At 38.0% G+C, this 13,175-nt stretch overlaps 1 pseudogene; it reads left to right on the top strand.

The window, feature by feature from the left end:
* The first annotated feature begins 6,456 nt into the window (after nucleotides 1–6,456).
* Nucleotides 6,457–11,355, top strand: LOC141494446 (SKA complex subunit 1 pseudogene; annotated as a pseudogene).
* The last annotated feature ends 1,820 nt before the right edge of the window (nucleotides 11,356–13,175 follow it).

Below are 13,175 nucleotides of genomic sequence, written 5' to 3'. Positions count from 1 at the left end.
TACACTGTCAATTTTGAAGGCTCAGTCAAGCTCTGGGTCCTCTGGGAGGGAAGTTGAGGTGACTGGTAGGGGTTGGTCACATTCACCCCAAGGGGCAGCTTCTCCCATGGACCTGGGCTACTGCTGTCCCTGTCCCCCAGCATGATTGGTAGGGAAAAATCCATCCTCAGAAGCTTTGAGCAGGTTAAGGAGGCAGTGAGTGAATCCCCTAATTCACCATGGCCTGATCATCACCATCACAATTTGCTTCAACATCCCCCTTTCCCCTCCCAAAGAAGTTTAGCAACTTTTTAGGTAGGTGATAGCAAAGAGTTGGAAGCTAAAGAGGAAATCCATCAATTGGGGAGTGGTTAAACTGATATATAAATATATTGGAATACTATTGTACTCTATGATAAATGATCAAGGAGACAGTTTTATGAGAAGACTTCTATGAACTGATGCAAAATGAATTTGGAAAGACTTAAGTACTTCCAGCATCAGAGAATCTGCAATGGAAGCCTTGTGGAAACTGCTCCCCACCTTCTAATAGGTAATGAACTCTATGGTAATAGATGCAGACAGAGACAATTTTTTTTTTTTGTTTAACATAATTGTACATGTCTAACTTTTATCAGATTGCTTGGGGTTTTGTGGAGGGGGAAGGGAAAGGAGGGAGGAAGAAAAAATTAGAACTCAAAATCTTAGAAAAAGGAAAATCGAGACATACTTTTTTATATTTGGACATGAACAATGGAATTTTTTTTACTTGACTAAATATGTTTATTATGAGTTTGTTTTTCTTTTTTCCTTTTTTGTTAGGGAAGTGGTAGAGGTAGGAGGGAAAGAAACAGATTTTTGCTAATTGAAAAAAATTAAATTAATTTGGACAATTAAGTTCTCCAGATGTTGATTTCCTTCTCTGTAAAAAGAGGGGTCTGGACTATCAGATGCCTCTATGATGTCTTCTAGGTCTAAACCTATCATCTTACGAGCTTTCCAAATCCAAGTGATACTAACCTGATGTGAGGAGGGTCCCAAAACAGGTCTTCTGACTTCAAGAGCTGGCCTCTGTCCACCAGGCAGGGGGTTCTAGGCTTTTTTAAATTAAAATTTTTTTAACATTCATTTTTTTTATTTTGAGTTCCAAATTTTCTCCCTCTCTCCAGCCCCTCACCTATTTACAGAGAAGTCTAATATGATGTCCATTATATATGAAAAATCAGGTAAAACATATTCCTATATTATACAAAGTAATTCTTAACTCGTTTTACATTATGGACCTCTTTGGCAGTCTGAAGAAGCCTACTACTGTTGTTTGTCACATATATATTAATATGTGAAATAAAATACTAAATTTCAATTTGAGGTGGGTGAAAATAAAGGGTTTTTTTCCCCATTCAAGTTCCCAGATGCCCTGAAATCTACCCACAGACCCCTTAAAGGTCCAATCCAAGTTTAAAACCTCTGTACTATACTAACAAGCCTCTTCTGAACATCTTCAAAAATCTAAGCTGTTTGGTGAATTATGTGCGTACACACATATATCAATCTCATTAACATCTCTTCCTTTTCCCTCTTCTTTGGAAGGATGTCTTGATGTTCTCAGAATTTCTGTTCCAAGAACTGAACTTCCCATTTTAGTCTCTGGCATTTTAAATATGCTTCCTCTAAAACTTTCAGATCTGCTCTTTTAAAATCTTGAGTACAAGTTAGACTATTTCTGGCTCTCCTCTCTTCTATCACCTACTCAAAAAGAGAGTGCCTGCTTTCCTCCTCAGTCCCCATTATTTCTATTGCAGCAAAAGTCCCTGAGAATCAAGTCTACACTGGAATATCAGGTTCTCCACATTTTAAAGAATTTTATTGTCAAGAAAAGATAGTAGCTCCTCTGCTTTTGACAGAAAGAATGCCCTAGTATAGGTATTCTCAACCTTTTTTTTGGTATGTGTGGACCCCTTTGGCAGTCTGATGAAGTCTGTAGATAGCTCAGAACGCATTACAAAGGCAATCAATTCTATTGAAATAGTTATTAAAATGTATTTTTAAAATCCATTAAAAAACTTGGAAATATTTCCATGAACTGATGCTAAGTGAAGTGAGTCGAACCAGGAGAACATTGTATACAGTAGCAATAACACTGCAATTCTCATTTGTGATTGACTTAGCTCTTCTCAATAATACAATGATCCAAGACAATTCCAAGAGTCTCATAATGGGAAAAAAACTATCCACATCCAAAGGACTAATGGAGTCTGAATGCAGATGGAAAAATACATACTCTTTTTCACTTGTTTTGTTTTGTATTTTTTCCTTTTGTTCTTTCTTCTTTCACAACTTGACTAATGGTGGAAATATGTTTTACATTATTACACATACATAACTTATATCAGGTTACTTACTGTTTTGGGGAGGGGGTAGGGAAGGGAGAAAGAAAAATTTAGAACTCAAGATCTTTCAAAAAAATGGATGTTGAAAATTATCTTTACATGTAATTGGAAAAATACAATACTATTAATTATTTTAAGAAATATTCAGAGGGGCCCGCTAGGTGGCGCCATGTATAGAGCACCAGCCCTGGAGTTAGGACCCAAGTTCAAATCAGACCTCAGACACTTAATAATTGCCTAGTTGTGGGACCATGGGCAAGTCATTTAACCCCATTGCCTTGCAAAAAAAAAAATATTCAGAGACCCCAGGTTAAGAACCCCTGAGGTAGCAAGGGATAAAGTTTTCTCATCACAATGATTTTCTGATGCTGTACAAATAATTTCAGGTTAGCCATTGCTCTTATCTTTTTAAAATATATCTACAGAGGTTGGAAACAAAAATAGGATCAAAAGAAGAATACCAATGTGTGGTCCTGTAAGAAGAGTCTACAATTAGCCAAGGTTTTGAACAAGGTGAAGTAAGCAGGAGAGCAAAAGACAATAAGAAAGGGTTTTGAAGGGAAAGAGGAAGAACAAGATCAAAGAAGGATAATGTTCAGGCAGGAGAGGACAGGGATAACATAGGGATGAGGGAAGGTAGGGCTGTTCAAATCTTGTTTTGCTCCCGTTTTCTTTTTTTTTCTTTTCTTTTTTTTGCAAGGCAAATGGGGTTCAGTGGCTTGCCCAAGGCCACACAGCTAGGTAATTATTGTGTCTGAGACCGGATTTGAACTCGGGTACTCCTGACTCCAGGGCCAGTGCTCTATCCACTGCGTCACCTAGCTGCCCCTTTGCTCCTGTTTTCAATGAAAAATGGACTTTGGACTAAAAAGGATGGTAGTAAAAACAAACAAACAAACAAACCTAATGAATGAATGAATAAGTAAATAAATAAATAAACAATAAATAAGAAAGAAAGAAATGAGAAAGAAAGAGAGAGAAAGAAAGGAAGGAAGGAAGGAAGAAAGGAAGAAAGAAAGAAAAAAGAAAGAGAGAGAAAGAGAGAAAGATTAAAGAATTGATAGCTAAACTAAGTAGGACCAATAGTGGGAATAACAGCTGCCTTTGCTGAATCTAAATGGCTAAACCTACAATCCTGAAAGAACTGACAGATATGATGTCTGAGCTGCTATCTCAGGGACCTTTGAAAGATCACAGAACACAGAAGTTACCACAGAACTGGAGAAATAAATGTTCTGATTTTTTTTTAAGAGAAAGAAGACATTTGGTGAATCACATATCAAGGTGCTTGACTGATTCCTGGAAAAGTTCTACCAAATATGATTAAATGGATGGTTTTAGTGGGCATCTAATTAGGGAAACAGCAATCACAAAGAGCCAGCATGGTTTCATCCAGAACAGGTCGAACAAGATTTGGCATTATTTTATTGACAAAGTTGTAAAACTGGTAGAAGCCTGTTGTATGTGGTTAACCACCATTTTGGCCAAGTCTTTGATAGAAGTCTCTGGGAGGAAGTGGATGAGATAACCCATGCCTGCAGAATTTGAGAAATATAGGAATATAGAAGGAGTGGATGCCAAGAGTTATGGATAGATCAAGGTCAGTTTGAAATGGGAATTTTAGCAGAGAATGCAAAAAGAAATGCAGACTTGACTCTGATCTGGGTCTCCTTTTTATGGCTGTCTTAGAGAAAGGCAGGGATGCTGTGATGCCATGCTTATTAGACCTTCAGATATTACAATCCTGAATCCAATCTGGAAACTCAACCATATCAGATAGCCTAGGCAAGAACCCTGAAAGATCCTGACAGACTAGAATGTGAGATTTAATTCGTGTCAATTCTCACACTTCCTGTTTATAGATGTCTTTATAGCTATTAAATGGAGAATCATGACTCCTACTTTTATAGAGTCCAAATGAGATAATGCATATAAAATCCTAGAAAATGTGAACTATTATAAGTTTGAGCATCTAGGTGACAGGGTAGATAGAGCACTGGGCCTGAAGTCAGGAAGACAATTTCCTGAATTCAAATTTGGCTCATTTATTAGCTATGCCACCCTGGGTAAGTCCCTTAACCCTACGTGCTTCAATTTCCTCCTCTTTAAAGTGAACTGGAGAAGGAAATGATGATTCACTCCAGCATCTCTGTCAAGAACATTCCAAATGAGATCAGGAGGGGTTGGCTGAATATGATAATTATAGTCATTAGATACTCGCAACAACCCTGTGAGGTGGCACTACCTCCAAGTCAACATCAAATATTTATTTATTAATGCCAGGTGTTTTGCACTGGCATAGACAAATCCAAATAAAAACAAAGATAGTCTCTGCCCTCAAGAAGCTTACATTCTTTTTTGGAGGGAGGGGTGATTTATTTTCATTTCAAGAATAAAGAATAAAACCAAAACACAGTATAATGAAAAAAGATGATTGCACTTCAAACAGCAGAATTATGATGTACAACTTACATTCCTTTTTTTTTTTTAGGTTTTTGCAAGGCAATGGGGTTAAGTGGCTTGCCCAAGGCCACACAGCTAGGTAATTATTAAGCATCTGAGACCGGATTTGAACTCAGGTCCTCCTGACTCCAGGGCCGGAGCTTTATCCTACAACTTACATTCTAATGGGAGAAGCCAACACAAAGATGAGGAGTGGGGAGATTGCCAAGCTGGCACCTGGGAGCAAGGCCCAGAAAATCAGCATCAGAGTCAGAAGGATGGCCAACCTGGAGCCTTCTTCAAAGAGGAACACTCTTGAGGCAGCTAGGTGACACAGTGCATAGAGTACTGGAGTCAGGAGAACCTGAGTTCAAATCCGGTCTCAGAGACTTACTAATTACCTAGCTGTGTGACCTTGGGCAAGCCACTTAACCCCATTGCCTTGCAAAAGATTAAAAAAAAAAGTGGAACAGTCTTCAGAGCCCTTAGTGAAGGATCAACAGTAGGTCTTGTGTCAACTTTAAGCACACACAAAGGACTGAGGAATCTATTCTTAGTCTTCCCAAACTGGAAACTGTCAGTGTGGAGATGATGAAGGGAAAACTTATCTAAGAAAGCTTATCGAAGCCTGTCAGGCAATGAGAAAGGTCTATTTTAACCCAAGCTTTATCATCTCATATCCTGCGCAGTTTCCACGCTATAACTAAATCTTCCTAGGAAGTCAGTGCTCTGGTGGACACAGAATCCTGATCATCCTTCAGTCAGGGATAAACTATAGCCTCATCTTTTCTGTGTAGTGGTTTTTTGCAGCTCCGTTTTGGTTGAAAACCAACATCATTTGAACTCCAGACCAGGTAATTTTGAAAAATAAATCAGCTCTGCAAGAACATTCCCAGTCCCTCTCAGGTGGTCATGGACATGGCCCTCTGACCTTCACATATAGCTTCCATTCCAAAAGATAGAGACAGAGCCTTTAGAAATATCTTTCTTTGGAGAATATGTGGGGAAAATGAGACATTAATGTATTATTGGTGGTTGTGAACAGATCCAACCATTCTGTAGAACAATTTGGAACTATGCTCAAAGGGTCATAAAACCATGCCTATCCTGTGACCTAGCAATGCCACTACTAGCTGTATTCCCAAAAGAGAAAAAAGGGAAAAGGCAAAGGATCTATATGTACAAAAATATTTATAGCAGATCTTTTCTGGTGACAAAGAATTGGAAATTGAGGGAATGTTCATCAATTGGGAAATGGCTGAATAAATTGTGGTATAGGATTATCTTGGAATACAATTCTGCTCTAAGGAATGAGCAGTATGCTCTCAGAAAAACCTAGAAGTACAGTAAAATGCTGGGTACAGAGAAAGATGATCTGGGAATGATTTCATTATTCTCAGTATACACAGATCCAAGGCAAATCTGAAAGCCTTGGGATGAAAATGCTAGCCATCCCTTAAAAAGAACTTGGAGGGCATTTGAATGCAGATTGAAGCATACTTTTTTTTTAACTTCATTTTTCTTGAGTTTTCTTGGGGGGGTTATATTTCTTTTACAACATGATTTTTATGGAAATGTTTTGCATGATTGCAATCCCTCTAGATCGAATTGTCTTCTCAATGAGATGGGAGTAGGGTGGGTTTGGGACAGAGTGGGGGGGGAGAAAGGGAGAGAATTTGGAAGTCAAAAGTTTTTTTAAATAAATGTTATCTGGGGAAAATAAAATACTAAATAAATTTTAAAAGAAATTTTAAAAAAAGAGTAGTATCTTCCAAAGTTCAAATCTGGTTTTATTAGCTTATTAACTGTGATGGCCAAGAAATTCCATCCTGTTTGCCTTAGTCTCCTCATCTGTAAGATGGTAAACCACTCCAGTATCTTTATTAAGAAAATTCCAAATAAGATCACAAAGAGTAAGGCACTACTGAAAACAACTGAATAACTTAGATTATTGGTTAGCCAACAACCTGGGATACTGTAGCATGCATTAGCCTGGGTGGATAGAGTGAGGCTGTCACACATAAGAGACAACTTCTGGCAGAGGTAACACAAATAATTCACGTAAGGTCTTCCAGATGCAAATTACCATTTATGTAGAATATGTAAAATGAAAGTATATCATTTAAACTTTAAAAATGTAAAGATCAGATATTTTGTAAGGAAAGCAAATTTTTTTAAGGGGGAGAGAATAGAAAAGGATGTATAAGTGTGCCGGTGGTAAGTAGAAAACAGTCATTTAAGTATATACTAACATATATTGGACCTAAGTTGAGGATGAATTCCTGCCCACAAGGAGCTTACATTCAAAGTCAAGACAGGTCACGGTAGGCAATTGTTAAGGGGGGTGGGGGAGGAGGAAGAAGACATCTGAATGGGGGCACGGTGGCAAAGTACATTCAGAATAGCTAGAAGGGAAATGAAGCATGCCTGGCCTGGACCCATCCCCAAATGACAGCTCCCAGGAGGAACTAAATTATAGAAGGAAGCAGGGATATCACAAGACAAGAAAGCCTCAGGTTTTGAGAGGTTCCAGGGCATGGAATAGCAAGAGTCTGTCACCATTTGCTTAGCACTCCAGGGACTGGTGAGGAGCACCGGGCTTTGGCAATATTACAGTTGGGGGGCTAGCCACTAATACCATCTGCTGAGAGGGCAGAGGAGTTGTCCAGACAATCAACATTTCTTTTTTGTTTAATTTTATTTCTTTTATTCTTAAATATTTTGATTATCATAAGAGAAGAAAGAAAACATAGAGGAAAATAAACTAACAAGCAACAGAAGAGTTTTATTTGTATTTTCCAATCTCACAGATTGAGAACATACAAGCATTGAGCAATTAGGGAGAGTTTATATAGATATTTACAAAAAAAATAAAAATAAAAGACCAGATCAAAACCTTTGGTGTGCATTTTTGAAAGCCTTAGGGTAACTTCTATACTTATTTAGCATCATTAGGCCAATGAACTGAACATGCAATTAAATATAAACTTAGAAAATCAACAAATTATATCCTCCCCCCCAAAACACTATATAATTAGAAATCTGAATATCAAAGAGATTAGCAACATCAAATGGCTAATTTGGTTAAAACTATACATCTTCGAACTATATACTAAGTTATAAATGGATAAATTAGATCTAAAAGGTCATATTAATTAGGGTAGAAAAGCAAATACTTATGACTATGAATAGAAATTATAATTCCACCAAGCACAATTCTGATCACTTAAAATGGCAAAGTTTTCATGCAAACAGAATGGAGATAAAATTATAAGGGGAAACGGGTAACAGTCAACCTTTCTTAGGAATGGTTCAATCAAAGGAAGCATCAGTACAGGAGTCATCCTAGAACTCCATGCCCAAGACCAACGTAGGGCAGTAGGGAGCACTGCTTACTGGGAGGACTGCTGCCTTATGGGATCTCATATGAAACTCTGTTTAGGTTCTGACTTGTAAATAAACCCGTTCACTATTTTAGCCTAGTGCTAGTTATCCTTGCAGAGGGAAGTCCGTAAGGACATTTAGGATCGGCTCTGGTCTATCGAGAAGCTCCTTTGTTCTGAGTGCAACAATCAGAGAAGACATATCCTTTGAGAGATACTATGGTTCCTATTAGAGTTCCAACAGCCCCCTCCAAAAGTAATCATACTAGAATTGACAAATTAAAATCATAATCAGTTTTTCTTCTTTATACGTACTTCTATATGAGTTCTAACTTTGCTTTAGAAAATATTCATCCTACTAGGTTTCTTATAATAGCATTTCTATTACACTGAGATTTATAAAGCACTCTACAAAAAGAGCCCTGATAGGTAAATCCCATTATAATCTTCACTTTACAACTGAGTAAACCGAGGCATCAAGAGGTTAAGCAACTTGCCCAACCCAGTCACCATTGTCTCGGGTCAATCTGAACTCAGGTCTTCCTGACTTTAGGGTCTACCTACTGTGCCATCTAGCTGCCTATACCCACAGCAGCATTCCTCACTTTTACTGCAGTTGTTTTTATTACAAACACAAATTCCGAAGGAATGTCAGCGTTCTAAAGAGTTCTGGTTAGTCACACAGGCTCTGTTGTCTTCATATCAACTGGAGGAAAGAATTTAGCAAAGCGTGGAGACAAATACTTGCTGCCTTGCCAAAGCCACCCAAATCTGGATGCTTCAGATTATAGATTGGAGCTAGAAGGCACCTTAGCCATCATCCAACCCAACCCCCTCACTTCATTCTTCTCCCCCAAAGACCAAAGCTACTAAGACCCTAGAATTTGCCTCTGAGAAATGTGAGGTGAGCCTGAGTCCAATTAATTTGACACATCACCCCAATGCTATTATTCATTTGCATCTCATATGTGATTTCTTAAACTTGCTCATTTATTGTTCTCTCTCTCTCTCCAGGGTGATGGAAAGAGCTGGGGAGGGTACACAGTGCTCTGAGCCGGGGCTCCCAACCAGGTGTTCATTTGTACCTTAGGATGCTGTGAAAAAGGAGGCACTGAATGTCTAGGACAAGTTTAGTAAAATGAATTTATTCAAAAAGAAGAATTACAAAAGTTCACCTCTTGTTTGTAAAAAGCACCACAAAAACATAGGCAGATAAAAAGACCACAGGTTTAAAAAGTAACATATATACAAAAGACATATTGCAAATAAAATTAAATACACATACCCAAGTACAAACAACATATAATTTAGCTAATTATAAGTCTTTCATATTAAAAAAATTTACCCTATAATTTCTGAAGATCCAATAAAAATTAAAATTAAACATAAAGCGAAAAGAAAGGGGAATTATATCACAAAAGTTGGAACTTTAACAATGTAAATAAGTGTTTTACTAGATTTTTCATTAGAGAACATTAATATTCAATTTTTAATTTTACTTTTAAATCTTAAGATGAAAGTCTTTTTATTTTGTTTTGACTCCATTAACTTTTTCCAAACTGTGGTAGCTTACCACTTCACATGTTAAGATTTACAAATAAAAGGTCCAAATGAGTAACTTTTAAAAAGTCACTCAAGTCAGTAAAGATCAAAATTAAGATTTCATTTATGAACCAACCAAAGAGAATTAGGCACTATATTTCCACATTCATAAAGGGGCCCTCAACCTCAGCAGACCCTAATCTAATGACCAACCCAGCAACCTCAAGACAGTCATTGATCACCCAAAGGCTTAGAAAATGAAAAACTTGGTAAAGTAGTGGTTTGAACTTACAAGTGCAAAAAGATTCCCTGACCAACCCCATGTCCTCCCAAAAGATTTTTTTTTTTGGCAAGGTAAATGGGGTTAAAGTTGCTTGCCCAAGGCCAGATTTGAACTCAGGTCCTCCTGACTCCAGGGCCAGTGCTCTATCCACTGTGCCACCTAGCTGGCCCCCAAAAGAGATTTTAAATTAAGTTTCTGAACAATTCATAATCAAATCTTTCAAAAGAACCGTATAAGTTTCAAAAACAAGCAAATCTCCCCAAAAATTTCAAATAAGCAAATTAATAAGACCATTTATACAATCTTTTTTATAAGTTATTTCCAATGCTGGAACTTCACGGCTGAGGAAACATACATTTCCTCAAGAAACCATTAAGTATGACTGGTACAGAGCTGAGAGACCAATGTTCTCTTCTCAATGAAAACATCTCCCATGTTAAGAAAATTCTGCAATTAAAAAACACAGGACATGATCCAGACTTAAGACTGTAATTCAGAAAATTAGACATAAAATGACTCTTCTAAATGACCTTTTAAACAAAGTGAAGTTGGAGGTTCATTATCAAGACCATGTCAAGAATTCACTTGGGGAGTTACAAGAACCCCTTGATGAAAATTACAAAGAAATACAAAACTTTAAGGAAAATATTCCTCCCCATTTGCTCAAAGTAGTCCAGAGCTGTAGTGGAAACAAATGTTAATCCTGAAGAACAAGTTAAAATTTACAGCATCCAAACACTCAAACCCTCAAAAGAGCAAAAACCTATTTAAAAACTTTTGATAACTTCTAATGAATTTGATTACATGCCTGCATATGTTAAATTCATCTAACATACTGCCAAATTAATAAAGAAATGAACAAGGCATTGGCTAAATAGCATCCTAAATTGGTCCCACCAAATCTTTGAATTCTTCCATCTGAAATTTGTATTACAGATGCAGTGAAAATGTAATCAACACTTGGGGGTAACTAGGTGGCACAGTGGATAGTGCACCGGCCCTAGAATCAGAAGTACCCGAGTTCAAATCTGGCCTCAGACACTTAATAATTACCTAGCTGTGTGGCCTTGGGCAAGCCACTTAACCCCATTTGCCTTGCAAAAATCTAAAAAAAAATAAATTAAAAAAAATGAAACCAACAATACCAAAGGTCAATACTTTGCAGTAGAGGCAAGTTCATGAAATTGAAAGTTAACAGGCAGATTCACATGATCCTGCCTATTTTAAGGCACTGCTGACAAGCCGTCAGAAGTCCGAGGAAGAGGACTTGTCTCTTATGTTGTTTTGGCATTCTTACCGACAATATTATTCTATAATTCCTGGTTTGAAATCTGTGTTTTTGTTAGTTTAATTTCTTCTGCCGGTAAAGAAAAAAAGGCATGTGGCAAACAAGACTTTTGCTAACCCAGAACACTATTAGAGAGTCCAAAAATCCAGTTACATAATTTGCCTAAGAAACTTAATCATTGGGGAAAAAGAACTTGGTATTTATTCTCTATTTGAGACAGATTTGTGTACACATCTTCAACATCATTTAAACTTTGGAAAATTTAGTCCAAGCTCTAAGTTGGTCTTGAATTTTTTTAACACTCTCTCTCTCTCTCTCTCTCTCTCTCTCTCTCTCTCTCTCTCTCTCTCTCACACACACACACACACACACACACACACACACACAAACACACACAGAGCCCGGGCCCACACCTAGGCCCATCCCGCTGTGTCTCTTCCCACACATCCATAGAGGAATTTCCCAACAATACCTATCTTGACAGGACCCATATGAATCATATGCAAGAAATGAGGGTAGGATCATTTTGATGGTGATGGGCCATCTGTGAGAACTGGGATAGCAAATCAGCTCCTTGGGGAAAAAGGCAGCCCTGTGCCCAAGGAGAAAACCATTGTGTGATGGGAATGCCAGGGGACAAAGAGGGTGACTGGTGGGACACATACATGAACAGACAAACATTCCAGGTTCTGATGTCCCCTTTTGATGAGAAATATCAACTCCCGAGGCAACAATGAGGAGCTGAAGAATCAGTATTCCAAGCTGACTCATACTAACATTGAAACAGGTCACAAATTAATCTACAGAAATTAATAAGAAAAATCTATTTTTATATTCAAGATTTACATATGAAAGGAAAGGCATTTACACAAGCAGTATTATACAGAAAACAAAGGAGGTTCCAGAACATTCCACCATGACATAATCCTAGCTCTCATAACACAATACAATTGTTCAATGAAAATGAGTGAATCTATAACTTAACTAAGGAAGAGCGCACCCCATCAGAGTGGGGATCTCAAATCCATGTTCCCAATGAGGAAAGCTATCCCAGACTCATTTGGAATTGCCTTGTCCCTGAGCCAGATCACAACTAGATGGAAGTCACTACAATGCCAGTGTAAAACTGGCACTACTCCTTCCATCTGAAGTCTTCTTTGTCTCGATCCATCTATCTCATGCCTCCACACACTCCCCTCCTGATAAGGCAGTCAGTCCATGCAAATACAAATAGCACCTGTTCTACTAATCATGGTGGTCCACTTGGTCCCTATTCTGAAGGGTTAAAAACATCATTCATAGAAACAGTATTTGTACACAAAATGGCAGCCATGGTGAGAGGTCAGACTCTTGAGTTCAAACCTCACTTTCTAAATGGACTGGATATGTGTCCCTGGCAGCTAAGACCACCAGCAGATCTGTACTTGCTTTGGCAGAGGAAGTTTCCTTTTCTGGTATTTCCCTCTAGAGGTGACATCTAAAGTTCCTTATTCCAGTTTGTCCCAAAGATTCTCAATATTACCAACATAATTAGGCTGGAACTACAAAAAGGGAGAGAACCATGACCATTTGGTGGCTTTTCACATTTGTAGTGGAGAACCAAATGTAGCTGGTGACCTGGGAGCTCCACAAAGCCAAATGTAATATCATGTGACACAGGAGGAGCTTCCCTTTTTCCATCTGGAAGAGATGGCAAACATCTCTTCTTGCCCACCAGGTTACAAAGTCCCCCCCCCCCCCAATCATGTCCAGGTTTTCATCTCACAAGCTAAGAGTAACAAACAGTTTCCAACTTGTTATGTTATTAAGACACCCAAACTATCTTATGGACTAGAGGCTGTCACTCTTTTTTAAACTAATATTCACAC

Source organism: Macrotis lagotis, chromosome 7, assembly GCF_037893015.1.
Source record: "Macrotis lagotis isolate mMagLag1 chromosome 7, bilby.v1.9.chrom.fasta, whole genome shotgun sequence".
NCBI classification, from domain to species: domain Eukaryota; kingdom Metazoa; phylum Chordata; class Mammalia; order Peramelemorphia; family Peramelidae; genus Macrotis; species Macrotis lagotis.
The sequence above is the reverse complement of the archived record's forward strand: the minus strand, read 5'-3'. Positions and strand labels throughout refer to the sequence as shown.